This window comes from Schistocerca serialis, chromosome 2, assembly GCF_023864345.2.
Source record: "Schistocerca serialis cubense isolate TAMUIC-IGC-003099 chromosome 2, iqSchSeri2.2, whole genome shotgun sequence".
NCBI lineage: Eukaryota > Metazoa > Arthropoda > Insecta > Orthoptera > Acrididae > Schistocerca > Schistocerca serialis.
This window is the reverse complement of record NC_064639.1, coordinates 864,880,962-864,897,040: the sequence shown is the minus strand read 5'-3', so window position 1 is coordinate 864,897,040 and position 16,079 is coordinate 864,880,962.

The following is a 16,079-nucleotide window of genomic DNA, read 5'->3' as shown; positions in this document are numbered from 1 at the left end:
GGGCAAAGAGGAGGTGGAGCACTATCGTCGGAACGGAAGAAGTATTTCCTTCGGTATGTAGCTGATCCAGGATTCGAGTCTGGAATAGCAGAAGAAATGGGAATTCATCAAACTACAGCGAGTAAAACAGTGAGTAGTGTTTCTAAAAAGAAATGGAAAAAGCTGATTTGTGGATCAAGTTTCCGTCATCAACACATGATATTACTGTGGCTAAAAATGAGTGGCTACAAAAATGTAAATTTCCAAGTCCTATTGGTGTAATTGACTGTACACATGTGCGAATTCCAAAACCTGTGCAATTTGGCGACGAATATATCAACAGAAAGGGTTTTGCTAGTATTTAAATGTGCAGGCTACATGCAGTGTGAAGGAATAGTTCACTAGTGTTGATGCTAGCTGGCCCGGGTCAGTACATGACAATCGAATATGGAGAAATTCAAGAGTCTGGAAAGTGCTGAGTAAATGTAAGAACACTGTTCTTTTGGGTGATGAAGGGTATGGTCTAGAGCCCTGGCTGATGACCCCCTTTCGTAATCCAACTGAGGACAGTCACAAGTTATTCAATAACCTTTAAAAAAAAAAAGGAAGAGTTGCGATAGAGCGTTGCTTAGGTCAGCTGAAGAGGCGGTTTCCCGTTTTGCAGTATATGTGTAGAGTTGCCTTACCAAATGTTCCAACAATAATAGCTTGCTGCTTTATACTGCGTAATGTTGCGAAACATCTACTGTATAAGATGAAGATTTTGAAGACACGGCACAGGATTTACATGAAGATGGTGATAATGGCGAGGAGGAGCCTTTAACTGAGGCGGATATTTTTCAGAGAGGACGTCAAAGAAGACAAGAAATTGTAGCTCTAATACAAAACCCAGGATTTTGAATTTTTTATTTATGAAAAGATACAAAACTACTGATCGTCTACGACAAAAGGAACAACACAGTCTACAGAACGGTATATGCATTAAAACTATTTTCATTTTCCTCCTGTTGCAAGTTGTTTACATTATTCATCTTTATATTAAGAAAGTTCATTAACATAGCTTCTTTTTCCATTTGCAGTCGAGTGAGCTTCAGTTGCTCCAGCAGCACCACCAGCCTATGTAATTCTGTGGTACAGAGCATCTTCGTCTCGTCTGTTTCTGACAATGCTCCTTTCTTCAAGTGTGGTGGCCTGGCATATGGACTTGCTCTACACGAAGAGGATGGTGGGCCAGCACGAGGTACATCTGTTACTAGAAAACATATGTATGCCAGAGATGTATACAACGGTAGAACTTAACGCGTGTTTGCATTTTTTTGAAGATTTACTTTACAGAGATAACAGCGGAAACTGTCCTTCGCAAAGGGTTACGAAATGTTGGCGGCCCAAGTTAACTCTAGCCATGGTGCTTAATGAAACTGAATAGCAAACATGGCTCTTACATATCATATTACTGCTAGCACCACTAATAACAGTAACAGAAGTAGTAGTACTTACGATACAGGAATGAGAACATTTCGCTACTATCGTGAAAAACAAATTTCCGCTAGTATCTTTATAAGTAGCAGTAATTAATTCTGTTTGACTAACAAAAACTAGAACTCAATCTTACCAGATGACTTCTAGTGCTCTACTCGCTCTACTGGCGATAGTGTAGATATGGACGGTGCAACCCCTAGTGTCACTGCCAATGAAAGTTAACGATTTGAAAAAAAAAAAAAAAAAAAAAAACTCATTTTAACATTTACAGACTGTGTGTAATTTTTTTAATGGAATGAAAATAAATAAATATTAACATCATACGAGCTTATAATTTTCTTACCTGGTATCTGGTTCATTGTAGGATTTCCACCTCCTTGTAGCAAGCTGTAAAACATTTTCTCCCAAACATTTAAAACAATCCTGTTATTTCCCGTTCTGTACATATCCATTTTCCTTTTTAGTCTCGTTTTCATGTTACTAACTTTCTTTAGAAATTGTTTCCTGTCAATTTTAATGCCGATATTAGTTTCAAATGAATGTATAACATTTAAGATTGCTTCATCTTTCTTTCTTATTGCTTCTGGAAGTTGTGACTTCTCTAATAACTCAGGATGATTTTCTAAAGCCGTAACTATAAAGAACATCATACTTTCTGCACATACCGAGCTTTCATCTGAATCGGACGGGGCCGTCTTCAGTCGATAAGTGACAGTACTCACTGAAAATAAATGAAGCGAAACGCAGTCGCATGCAAAGGAAACAGTGATGAAGCCTGCTCTTGCTCAACAATGGTTCGCTGACAATGCGTACCAAGCAGGCAGCTGGGAGCTTTTGCTACTGTGTTAGAAGTAAAAGGTAGAGAGGAAAAGCAAAAGGTTATTCTTACAATCAGAAGCTAATGCTTCTGCTTTTACCTTTTGCTTCCAAGTGAATGCTCTTATTTCTACCTTTTGCTCCAAGCTTGTGCTTCAGTTTCATTCATATGACCCAATATCTAGTTATTATGTGTATTATTCTTTGTTCTATGTTAAAAATGTTAATGGGTATGAAACAGTCGATTGATTTTATGTAATTAACTGCTCAGGTCTTGATCTTGGATGAGGACAGACATGAGAGCCATTATAAGTGTACCTACGTTGCATTTTGGTTAAATATATGCGTTTATAAGCTCTTAAAACCTTTGTTTATGTATCTTTAGCAACCCTGCGGGTTAGGAAACTAATGACATATTTTTCAGAATATCAGAAGGCGTAATACAACGCGAGCCTATGAATAATTCGAATACTGCCAATGTTAAACGGCACAGAGCCGAGGCAATAACTTACAAAGTTTGCATTTTAATTATATTGTATAAGGTTAGTGGCATTTTAATTTATTACGAAAGATTAATACTAGTTTTCATTACACTATCGTGGTTGATTTTACATCCTTTAACTCAACTACGTAAATTCACACTAATTAACTTACTCCGAAATGATCAGTGATAAATATGACATACAGTAATGTTCCTCTACGGCAACCCGTGACATCAAAGCAGTATTAGTTTCATTGAAACTGCAATGCAAAAAGAACTTGAAATATTTTGTTAACATACGAGCTAGTACGGTGTTTCACATTGGTCTTTAAGTTTTTCCCATGGCGGGCATTAATACTTCGAATAATATTTCGGTAAAAACAGGGACTGTGTAATTCGCGCCCCCCCCCCCCCCCCAATGAACCATGGACCTTACCGTTGGTGGGGAGGCTTGCGTGCCTCAGCGATACATATAGCCGTACCGTAGGTGCAACCACAACGGAGGGGTATCTGTTGAGAGGCCAGACAAACGTATGGTTCCTGAAGAGGGGCAGCACCCTTTTCAGTAGTTGCAGGGGCAACAGTCTGGATGATTGACTGATCTGGCCTTGTAACACTAACCAAAACAGCCTTGCTGTGCTGGTACTGCGAACGGTTGAAAGCAAGGGGAAACTACAGCCGTAATTTTTCCCGAGGGCATGCAGCTTTACTGTATGGTTAAATGATGATGGCGTCCTCTTGGGTAAAATATTCCGGAGGTAAAATAGTCCCCCATTCGGATCTCCGGGCGGGGACTACTCAAGAGGACGTCGTTATCAGGCGTTCTACGGATCGGAGCTTGGAATGTCAGATCCCTTAATCGGGCAGATAGGTTAGAAAATTTAAAAAGGGAAATGGACAGGTTGAAGTTAGATATAGTGGGAATTAGTGAAGTTCGGTGGCAGGAGGAACAGGACTTATGGTCAGGCGGATACATGGTTATAAATACAAAGTCAAATAGGGGTAATGCAGGCGTAGGTTTAATAATGAATAAAAAAAATAGGAATGCGGGTAAGCTACTACAAACAGCATAGTGAACGCATTATTGTGGCCAAGATAGACACGAAGCCCATGCCTACTACAGTAGTACAAGTTTATATGCCAACTAGCTCTGCAGATGACGAAGAAATTGAAGAAATGTATGACGAAATAAAAGAAATTATTCAGATAGTTAAGGGAGACGAAAATTTAATAGTCATGGGTGACTGGATTTCTGTAGTAGGAAAAGGGAGAGAAGGAAACGTAGTTGGTGAATATGGATTGGGGGTAAGAAATGAAAGAGGAAGCCGCCTGGTAGAATTTTGCATACAGCACAACTTAATCATAGCTAATACGTGGTTCAAGAATCATAAAAGAAGGTTGTATACATGGAAGAAGCCTGGAGATACTGACAGATTTCAGATAGATTATATAATGGTAAGACAGAGATTTAGAAACCAGGTTTTAAACTGTAAGACATTTCCAGGGGCAGATGTGGACTCTGACCACAATCTCTTGGTTATGAACTGTAGATTAAAACTGAAGAAACTGCAAAAAGGTGGGAATTTAAGGAGATGGGATCTGGATAAACTGACTAAACCAGAGGTTGTACAGAGTTTCAGGGAGAGCGTGAGGGAACAAATGGCAGGAATGGGGGAAATAAATACAGTAGAAGACGAATGGGTAGCTTTGAGGGATGAAGTAGTGAAGGCAGCAGAGGATCAAGTAGGTAAAAAGACGAGGGCTAGTAGAAATCCTTGGGTAACAGAAGAAATATTGAATTTAATTGATGAAAGGAGAAAATATAAAAAAGCAGTAAATGAAGCAGGCAAAAAGGAATACAAACGTCTCAAAAATGAGATCGACAGGAAGTGCAAAATGGCTAAGCAGGGATGGTTAGAGAATAAATGTAAGGATGTAGAGGCTTATCTCACTAGGGGTAAGATAGATACTGCCTTCAGGAAAATTAAAGAGACCTTTGCAGAAAAGAGAACCACTTGTATACATATTAAGAGCTCAGATGGAAAACAAGTTCTAAGCAAAGAATGGAAAGCAGGAAGGTGGAAGGAGTATATAGAGGGTCTATACAAGGGCGATATACTTGAGGACAATATTATGGGAATGGAAGAGGATGGAGATGAAGATGAATTGGGAGACATGATACTGTGTGAAGAGTTTGACAGAGCACTGAAAGACCTGAGTCGAAACAAGGTCCCGGGAGTAGACAACATTCCATTAAAACTACTGACGGCCTTGGGAGAGCCAGTCCTGACAAAACTCTACCATCTGGTGAGCAAGATGTATGAGACAGGCGAAATACACTCAGACTTCAAGAAGAATATAATAATTCCAATCCCAAAGAAAGCAGGTGTTGACAGATGTGAAAATTACCGAACTACCAGTTTAATAAGTCACAGCAGCAAAATACTAACGCGAGTTCTTTATAGACGAATGGAAAGACTAGTAGAAGCCTACCTAGGGCAAGATCAGTTTGGATTCCGTAGAAATATTGGAACACGTGAGGTAATACTGACCCTACGACTTATCTTAGAAGCTAGATTAAGGCCTACGTTTCTAGCATTTGTAAACTTAGAGAAAGCTTTTGACAATGTTGACTGGAATACTCTCTTTCAAATTCTGAAGGTGGCAGGGGTAAAATATAGGGAGCGAAAGGCTATTTACAATATGTATAGAAACCAAATGGCAGTTATAAGAGTAGAGGGGCATCAAAGAGAAGCAGTGGTTGTGAAGGGTGTGAGACAGGGTTGTAGCCTCTCCCCGATGTTATTCAATCTGTATATTGAGCAAGCATTGAAGGAAACAAAAGAGAAATTCGGAGTAGGTATTAAAATCCATGGAGAAGAAATAAAAACTTTGAGGTTCGCTGATGACATTGTAATTCTGTCAGATACAGCAAATGACCTGGAAGAGCAGCCGAATGGGATGGTTAGTGTCTTGAAAGGAGGATATAAGATGAACATCAACAAAAGCAAAACGAGAATAGTGGAATGTAGTCGGATTAAATAGGGTGATGCTGATAGAATTAGATTAGGAAATGAGACTCTGACAGTAGTAAATGAGTTTTGCTATTTGGGGAGCAAAATAACTGATGATGGTCGAAGAAGAGAGTATATAAAATGTAGACTGGCAATGGCAAGGAAAGCGTTTCTGAGGAAGAAAAATTTATTAACATCGTGTATAGATCTGTCAGGAAGTCGTTTCTGAAAGTATGTGTATGGTGTGTAGCCATGTATGGAAGTGAAACATGGACGATAAAAGGTTTAGACAAGAAGAGAATCGAAGCTTTCGAAATGTGGTGCTACAGAAGAACGCTGAGAGATTAGGTAGGTAGATCACATAACTAACGAGGAGGTATTGAATAGAATTGGGGAGAAGAGGAGTTTGTGGCGCAACTTGACTAGAAGAAGGGATCGGTTGGTAGGACATGTTCTGAGGCATCAAGGGATCATCAATTTAGTACTGGAGGGCAGCGTGGAGGGTAAAAATCGTATAGGAAGACCAAGAGATGAATACACTAAGCAGATTCAGAAGGATGTAGGCTGGAGTAGGCACTGGGAGATGAAGAAGCTTGCGCAGGATAGAGTAGCATGGAGAGCTGCATCAAACCAGTCTCAGGACTGAAGACCACAACAACAACAAATTGTGTTGTCACTTTAGTGCCTGTGGCGTCATTTGATGTATAACTATCTGTATATGTGCCTACAAATCGTACAGTTTAATGAACTGCACGTGAATACACAATTAAAGCACACCACTTGACGTACAGAACAGCACACAACAACATACATACTAAAAACAACACAAAGTTCACTCACCAAACTTTATAAACATGAAATAACGAAATAGCGCCGTTGGGAATTTTGTGCGGCCTATTTATGGCATTTGACAGGGTGAACCACAATAATCTTCTAGATAAATGGTTCAAATGGCTCTGAGCACTATGGGACTCAACTGCTGAGGTCATTAGTTCCCTAGAACTTAGAACTAGTTAAACCTAACTAACCTAAGGACATCACAAACATCCATGACCGAGGCAGGATTCGAACCTGCGACCGTAGCGGTCTTGCGGTTCCAGACTGCAGCGCCTTTAACCGCACGGCCACTTCGGCCGGCAATCTTCTAGATAAATTGAGGTTCTACGGAGTTTATGTTATAGCCAACCAATGGATGTCATATCTAAGCAAAAGAATGAAGAAAGTTGTACTTAATAATTCAACCGATATAGTCAGGGGAGATTCAGCACAATGGGGAGAAATCACATATGAGGTCCCCCAAGGCTCAATTTTAGGTCTGCTATTGTTATTCATTACTGCTCCCTGGCAAGAACAATGACACAACCAAAAAATTCCATTATATTTTTCGTGCACGTGGGGCTACTTTACACCAGTTTTTCAGCGACAAACTAAAAATTTCATTTTTCAGTTTGTATAAGTTTTCTTGCCGGGTTGCGATTATGTAAACGGTTTTGCTCAGGAACCAGTATTGACATTAAGGGACATCGCAGCGGGCCGCATGTTTATTGACCTTATTATTAATTGGAAACCTACATAAGTTGGTATGTTATGAGCCCCCAGTGTACTTAAGGGCACGGTAATTTGGCCGTTGGCCTCGAGGTCCCGATCGTTAAAAGTCAGTAATATTTGGAACAGTTCGTATCGACTGTTCTCTGTTTCGTACTGCTGCCAACACCAGTGACACTGTGGATGCCTGACGAATAGTAGTTGTGTTGTCTGTGTGAACAAATGACTTAACTGATTAATAACAGTAATTCTATTTATATTTAAATGATTACGCTGAGACACGATCACAAATCTTTCGAATGCAATTTTTCTTCTACTCACTGTGTTGTATTACAACAGGTTACTGAATTTCACATGCCTTGCTACAAGGATGTACCGACTTGAGGTGACAGACCCTAATACGCGCATTCATGAACACGTGTTACTTCCGCTTCAAATTTATACCACATTAGTTGATCAGTGCTATGCACGCAAGCCCGCGAGTTGTCAACACTGGAAGACAAACAAGAAAGCATCCCCCACCCTGCAACGACGAACCTCTCCACCCCTGCACCCAGCTTGGCATCGGAGGTGACAGGCCAATTTTATTCGCATCCTATCACACATATAATTCCTCCAGTATATTTGATTCGACGAAAGAGCCAGGTACAGCCAACAGTTGCTAATGCTAAGCATTTATTCTTTATCGGTTATCTGACATCCATAAGCAGCTACTAAACATTAACACCTGTTTCAAATGGAAATGTATATTCGAAACTGTAAAACAATAAATACTTACCATTCGAAACTGTTAGCGGTACCTGAATACTTCCTCGCATAAAATTACTGTGTAGTTTCTAACAAGCATCAGCCATGTTTATGATATTAAAATCCTCCAGTATAGGGGATAAGACTTTCAAATTGCCATGCGCCATTTTGACTACAATTAGATTTCGAGGGATGTACTCACAGGATCCTAGTGTCGACGTGCACGGATTTGACAACATTTAGATTTTTAATGATGTGTAGATTCCAAAATCTTCTTCAGAAGTTAATGTGAAAATAATATTAGTACGTCTGTATTCTTTTATGCCTGAGAAGGTTGTTGTCAAAAGTAGGATCAAGTTAAATTTGGGACTCGATTAAGAACTTTCCGGTGGAAAGGAGCAACATGTTATCTTGGGTAGTGTGTCATCATTAGATGTAAGAGGAGCTTCAGGAATGCCCCAGGGACGCTTACTGTTCATGTTGCATATTAATGACCTCGCAGACAATATTAATAGTAACATAAAGGCTTTTTGCAGATGAAGCAGTTATCTATAATGAAATACTATCTGAAAGAGGCTGCATAAATATTCAGTCAGATCTTGAGAAAATTCAACGTGCTGCAAAGATCGGCAACTTGCTCTCAGTATTCAGAAATGTAAAATTGTGAACGTCACAAAACGAAAAAAAACATAGTACCCTAAGGCTATAATATCAGCGAGTCACTGTTGGAATCAGCCAACTCATACAAATAGCAGATGAAATGTCGATGGACGCCTCAGTAAAGGAGCGACTAAACCGGCATGGGAAGGTGGAGGCCAATTATCACAAGTCATTTGTTACTTCACAGAAGTTCAACAATGTTTTATTGCACAGACATATCTTATAATTCAACTGGCTGACAAAACACATTACCACTGAATCTTACCACCATAAATATAGAGCATTGTTCAAACATACATTAAAAAGCGAACTCTTCAGTTCAGATTTACAGATAAACAGAAGAATAAATCCAATATAAACAAATAAAAAAATATTTGTAACACTGGCCAAAGCTAACTCACAAGTCTGAAAACGTTTGAGCAATCAGAGAAGGCTGCCTGGCAAAACACGTTCCTTCTGAATTTTTTTACTCGATCTTACCACCATAAATAAACAGCATTTCTGAAACATACATTAAAAATGGAAACTGCTCAATTCAGATTTACAGATAAACACACAATGTATTCAATATAAAAAAAAATAAGAAACATAAATTTCTTACAACCCTGGCCAAAATGACTCACTTAATTTGAAAACATTCAGTGAATCAGGGAAGGCTCCTTGGCATATTCAACGTAATGGCGTGGAATAATAATAAAATAACATTTATCAACTGAGCATAACATCAACGTTAAAACTATTACGTTAAAAGAACAAACTTAAGACAGGGAAACCAAGAAAGGGACAGGTGCGGTAGGCCAGGTCTGAGTAAGATAAAAAAGTAACGGGCACAACTGGGCAAATTAACGCCCATTGCTACAATACAGAAGCTCAACTTATGAAGGATGCCGTAGCAAAATCAGGAGGCCGCAACGTCTCAGAGGCTACGGTGAGACGTGATCGGCGCGTCCCCCGCACGCTCGTACACGGCCGACGCGGACGGGCTACGCCCTGTGGACCGGCGGGTAACAAACACCCCGGAGCAACGAGGAACGCCTCCAAATGCTACGAACAGCTCAGAAGGCTGAAAAAAAAAAAACAAGCAGACATGTAAATCATACATAATAATCGAGGAACATATGAAAATGCTCAGATCAAGATCAAAGCTCAACGCCGCGCGGGATTGGCCGAGCGGTCTCAGGCGCTGCAGTCATAGACTGTGCGGCTGGTCCCGGCGGAGGTTCGAGTCCTTCCCCGGACATGGGTGTGTGTCTAGGTTAAGTATTGTGTAAGCTTAGGGACTGATGACCTTACCAGTTAAGTCCCATAAGATTTCACACACAAGACCAAAGCTCAACGAGAGCGTGGCTCCAAGCCCAGACCAAACCTTAGGCTAGGCGCAAATTGAGACGCGTATAGCACGTGTGACGTGACACGACACTACAGCGCGACACGCTAACATGTTGAATTTTTGTTTAGACTTGGGAGGAGGTCTCTATCTGCCTCCGATCTCGAGAAAATGGATCCTATGTAGGGCGCTCACTTCCGATCTTATACCCACGAGAATGAAATACTCTCAACATCTCTCATATCTCCTAAACCGCTCGAGACATCGAAACGAAAGTTTGGCGAATGATAGCACACAAGGAGGAGAGTGTTTTGCCAATTCTTAAACACACGTAACTTTCTTATCTATGGCGTCATATCAGTACTTATACTTTCCTTTTTATTTATTTCACTCCAGTGTCTGTAATTTTTTAAGAGTAATCGACAGCTAGCGAAACAAGAGCTTCCTAGTATGAAAATAAACATGAAGTTTCTTCTTTTATTTACTGCAAACCGACACTATGAGGTTTTTCGTAAGCTATTGAGCTCTGTGATTGCCAATTACTTGTTTCATGAGGCACTCCGTTTCGGAATTCTGTCTCAATAGCTGCTGTGAGATGAGTTTCGCAAATTACACTGTGACAAAGGAAGTACAATTAAACCAGTTACCAAGAGAAATGTGGCCGTTGCTCACAAACGGTGATGCTTCTTCGAATGAGAAAAGGTTAACAACTCACACAAAAATAGAGTACCAATTCTGTTGGAATTTTGGTGGAATCCCCGTAACCCATCGTATTTTTAACACCGAGCGACTGGAATGGAAACTTACCAAAGGATTTTATTCCTTCTCTTGATCAGAGCAGTATTAAAATAATGACGAGCGTTCCTCCAGGCGGAATGATACGCACATGCCAGATACTGGTTACTCACCTACGGCTTGCCAAACTGACAATGTGTGATCGCGAATAAAGTAGTTGTTATTGACAAAAATAAACAATTGATCTGTCGCACAACTCAATGGTCAGTGTATTATCAGCAGCGGAGGATAATGCGCGCGACAGGAATGCACAAGCTAGCCATGTGTGCCTTGTGAGTTGGAGTTCGAAAAACATTGTCATGAAAATAGATCTGCCCTCCTCAGGAGTACATTTCAACAAATTAAATATATCTAATCATGACACTCTTTTAGGATATTCCTACTTTCGTTATAATACCGATCATTTTCTTCATTTGTGTAGCCTGTTGTATAATTAGTTTATTAATGCTGATAATGTGCATGGAACAACTGAAATGCCTTTTCTCATCACGGCGAACCAATTAAAACATTGTTATTTGTGATTGCTTTTCGACTGTTTCTAGCTTGCAGTGGAAATGTGATGTTCACATGCATGTGGTACAGTGTGTTTATTACATCCATATCCAAGTAATCGCAGTGAGACTTCTATACTTCACGTCTTGGACACTTTTTACCAGGAGCACAAAGGGATCACACCTGTGTAGATTATCCCTTTCTAAATTTTTGAGCAGATAGTACAGATACGCCAACATACTAGGCAGCGAGAATATAACCTTGTTTTACTTTCCTGCCTTGCTTCTTAATCACATGATTTTATAATATTCCTTGCTTCATTATTCAGTACTCTCTGTCCCTTCTTGCAATCTGAAAACATCACGAAGGCATATGATACAAGTCCAGCGGCCAATGGTTCACCAGTTACGGAAGTATGCATTTTTCTTAACAGAAGAAAAACAAAATAAAACAAAACTATACAGATATGTTGTTACTATTGTGGTCTTCAGTCCTGAGACTGGTTTGATGCAGCTCTCCATGCTACTCTATCCTGTGCAAGCTTCTTCATCTCCCAGTACGCACTGCAGCCTACATCCTTCTGAATCTGCTTAGCGTATTCATCTCTTGGTCACCCTCTACGATTTTTACCCTCCACGCTGCCCTCCAATACTAAATTGGTGATCCCTTGATGCCTCAGAACATGTCCTACCAACCGATCCCTTCTTCTAGTCACGTTGTGCCGCAAACTCCTCTTCTCCCCAATCCTATTCAGTACCTCCTCGTTAGTTATGTGATCTACCCATCTAATCTTCAGCATTCTTCTGTAGCACCACATTTCGAATGCTTCTATTCTCTTCTTGTTCAAACTATTTATCGTCCATGTTTCACTTCCATACATGGTTATACTCCATACAAATACTTTCAGAAACGACTTCTTGAAACTTAAATCTATACTCGATGTTAACAAATTGTTCTTCTTCAGAAACGCTTTCCTTGCCATTGCCAACCAACATTTTATATCTTCTCTACTTCGACCATCATCAGTTATTTTGCTCACCAAATAGCAAAACTCCTTTACTACTATAAGTGTCTCATTTCCTAATCTAATTCCCTCAGCATCACCCGACTTAATTCGACTACATTCCATTATCCTCGTTTTGCTTTTGTTGATGCTCATCTTATACCCTCCTTTCAAGACACTATCCATTCCGTTCAACTGCTCTTCCAAGACATCTGCTGCCTCTGACAGAATTACAATGTCATCGGTGAACCTCAAAGTTTTTATTTCTTCTCTATGGATTTTAATACCAAATCCGAATTTTTCTTTTGTTTCCTTCACTGCTTGCTCAATATACAGATTGAATAACATCGGGGAGAGGCTACAAACCTGTCTCACTCCCTGCCCAACCACTGCTTCCCTTTCATGTCCCTCAACTCTTATAACAGCCATCTGCTTTCTGTACATATTGTAAATAGCCTTTCGCTCCCTGTATTTTACCCCTGCCACCTTCAGAATTTGGAAGAGAGTATTCCAGTCAACACTGACAAAAGCTTTTTCTAAGTCTACAAATGCTAGATATAAATAACAGAAAAGTATAATGTACTAACGAAGAAAGCTGGAGCGTTTAAATGGCGAAAAACGAAACACTACCCAAAGGCAATAAAATTTAGTACACAGAAGGCAAATTTATCGTATGGGCAATACTGCCACTGCCCATATGCAACGTTCCGATGTGACCATATGGCCGGGCTACTTTTCCGCTCCCCGCCTCAAATTTCCCACGGTGCTAGCGAGGCACGCGCGACGTGAGAAACTGCGCCACAACCACAACGCCGCGCGACCTGGCGCAGGCGCGTGTCGCGTCCCAATTTTCGCGGTCCTATTTGAACCTGTGAAGTTACAAAAATGTGCGCTGCGCTGCGTCGCGCTATACGCGTCTCAATTTGTGCCTAGGCTTACGTGTCACAACCAGAATTTTACAAATGAGTTATTAATGACTTACCCTTTTATCTCGCAATAAAATATAACATCTTAATGTAATAATCACACATAAACCTCAGTCAAATTAACTGAACTGGTTTAGAAGGCAACAGGCAAATCGTGAGGCCTAACACTCAAACAACTACAATCGTAATCATATTTGAAACAAATGTTAATTTTCCTGAAAGGTTAAATCTCACCAGAGTAAAGGAAACGAATTACGTAAAGAGACTAGATTCACTGGCCGCTAGCGTTTGCTTACCACAGCTGTAGGAAATTTTGTAGTCGCTACATCAGTCAGGGAAGCAATAATTTCCATTAAAAAATCAGACTCAATTTCGACCTCAGTGGTCGCAAACACACGTGGCGGCCTAAAACATAACACTTTCAGACACAAATGACCAATAAGCAGGAAATGTTAAAACATGCATATGTGGCACTCAAATGATGTCAGACAGGGGCATGAAAAGGTAAATTCAGTCGTTGAAACAGGGCGATGGTGAAACACCGGCAATTCAGCGTAGCGGGAGCAACTTCAATAAGGGAGCTCAAGCGGCAATCAGGTGATGAGTACCTTACTGCAAGGGCAGACCAGACGGCATTAGAAAATAAACAGAACTCCAACGCCTTTATCAGAAACTACGCCTGCTTAATGAAGGGTAGATCGACTGCGCCGACATTAGGCCCAAGTATTACTGACCAGCAGACTTCGGTGAAGACCGGCCGCTTAGACAATCGTGCGCCCGTAAACTCCGCGCACAGTCCGCCTTGCGCCACATGGGCCACTATCTCTCTCTCTCTCTCTCTCTCTCTCCCTCCCTCCCCTGAGAAAGGTCGACTGACCGCCCAGGTGATCAACAAGCTGCCCAAGACGCTACTAAGGGGGCCAGCAGACACAGGCGGACCGCGCCAGTAGGTAAGGATGTAAAACAAAGAACGAGCCAACACGGCTCAGCTCAGTGTAACACTTTGTACGGATATGAATTGGAATGATCACATAGGCTCAGTCGTGGGCAAAGCAGGTGATAGACTTCGCTTTATTGGTAGAATATCGAAGAAGTAGAATCAGTCTACAAAAGAGATTGCTTACAAATCACTGGTGTGACCCATCCTACAATATCGCTCAAGTGTGTGGGACCCGTACCAAATTGGACTAACAGAGTATTGAAAGTCTACAGAGTAGAGCATCACGAATGGTCACAGGTTTGTTTAATCCATGGGAGAGTGTCACCTATTGCGCACAGTTGGAGTCGTAACACGACGTCCTGTGGCTGCACGAAAAGCATTGTTCAACATGGTGGCGTTGCTGTAGGATTTCCTCCGAGACATAATCCGCAGGTACCGGTCATCCACTGCAGTAGTAGTCCTTGGGTGGCCTGAGCGAGGCATGTCATCGACAGTTCCTGTCTCTCTGTATTTCCTCCATGTCCGAACAACATCGCTTTGGTTCACTCTGAGACGCCTGGACACTTTCCTTGTTGAGACTGGCACAAAGTAACAATTCAGACGCGATCGAACCGTGGTATTGACCGTCTTGAACTGCGGACAACACGAACAGTGTACCTACTTCCCAGTGGAATGACCGGAACTGATCGGCTGTTGGACCCTTCCGTCTAATAGACGCTGCTCATGCATGGTTGTTTACATGATTGGGCGGGTTTACTGACATCTCTGAAGAGTCAAAGGGACTGTGTCTGTGATATAATATCCACAGTCAACGTCTATCTTCAGGAGTTCTGGGAACTGATGTGAGTCAAACCTTTTTTCGATGTGTGTACTATAATCCCCCTACGTATTACTCACGTAAGGTTCGTGAGAATGAGATTAGAATAATTATTGCACGCACAGAGGCATTCAAACAATCATTCTTCCGGCGCTCCATACGTGAATGGAACGGGAAGAAACCCTAACGAGTGGTACAATGGGACGTACCCTCTGCCATGCACCTCACAGTAGTTTGCAAATGGTTCAAATGGCTCTGAGCACTATGGGACTTAACTGCTGTGGTCATCAGTCCCCTAGAACTTAGAACTACTTAAACCTAACTAACCTAAGGTCATCACACACACATCCATACCCGAGGCAGGATTCGAACCCGCGACCGTAACGGTCGCGCGGTTCCGGACTGTAGCGCCTAGAACCGCTCGGCCACTCCGGCCGGCAGTAGTTTGCTATAGACTTAAGAGTATAGTCTTAAGAAGCTTTTAAAGTTAGTTGACGGTTTTCAATTCGGTTGTTAATCAGTAGATGCGTATTACTATAAAACACGGCAGAGAACTGTGGGTCGCACTAATAGTTACTTCGTTTTGCAATTTGACGACCACTGGATTGTGTACGATCTTCCGTTTAATATACAACAAGCAGCGTTAACTCCTTTTGCAGATGACACCCGCAGTGTAATCATTCCAAGCATACATACAGAAGCAGCAAAAATGGTAAACAATGTCCTTAGAAGTCTCACTGACCAGTTTCCAGCGAATGGTCACACTCTCAAGGTATAACATATTTACTTCTGGTCAGCCAGAGGTACTACACCAAAGATGGTGTAACACATGGCGACGAAATAAAAGATAGTGTGCATACTTCAAAATTCTTAGCCATCTATATTGATGAGAATGTAAACTGCAAAGGCACATTTTAAATCTCCGAAAACAACTTAGTTCAGCCACATTTGCACTTAACAATCACTGCAAATCTAGGGCAGATATAAATCAGTAAGTTTACATAGTTGGCATATTTTCATTCAATAATGTCTAATGAAATAGTGTTCTGAGGTAACTT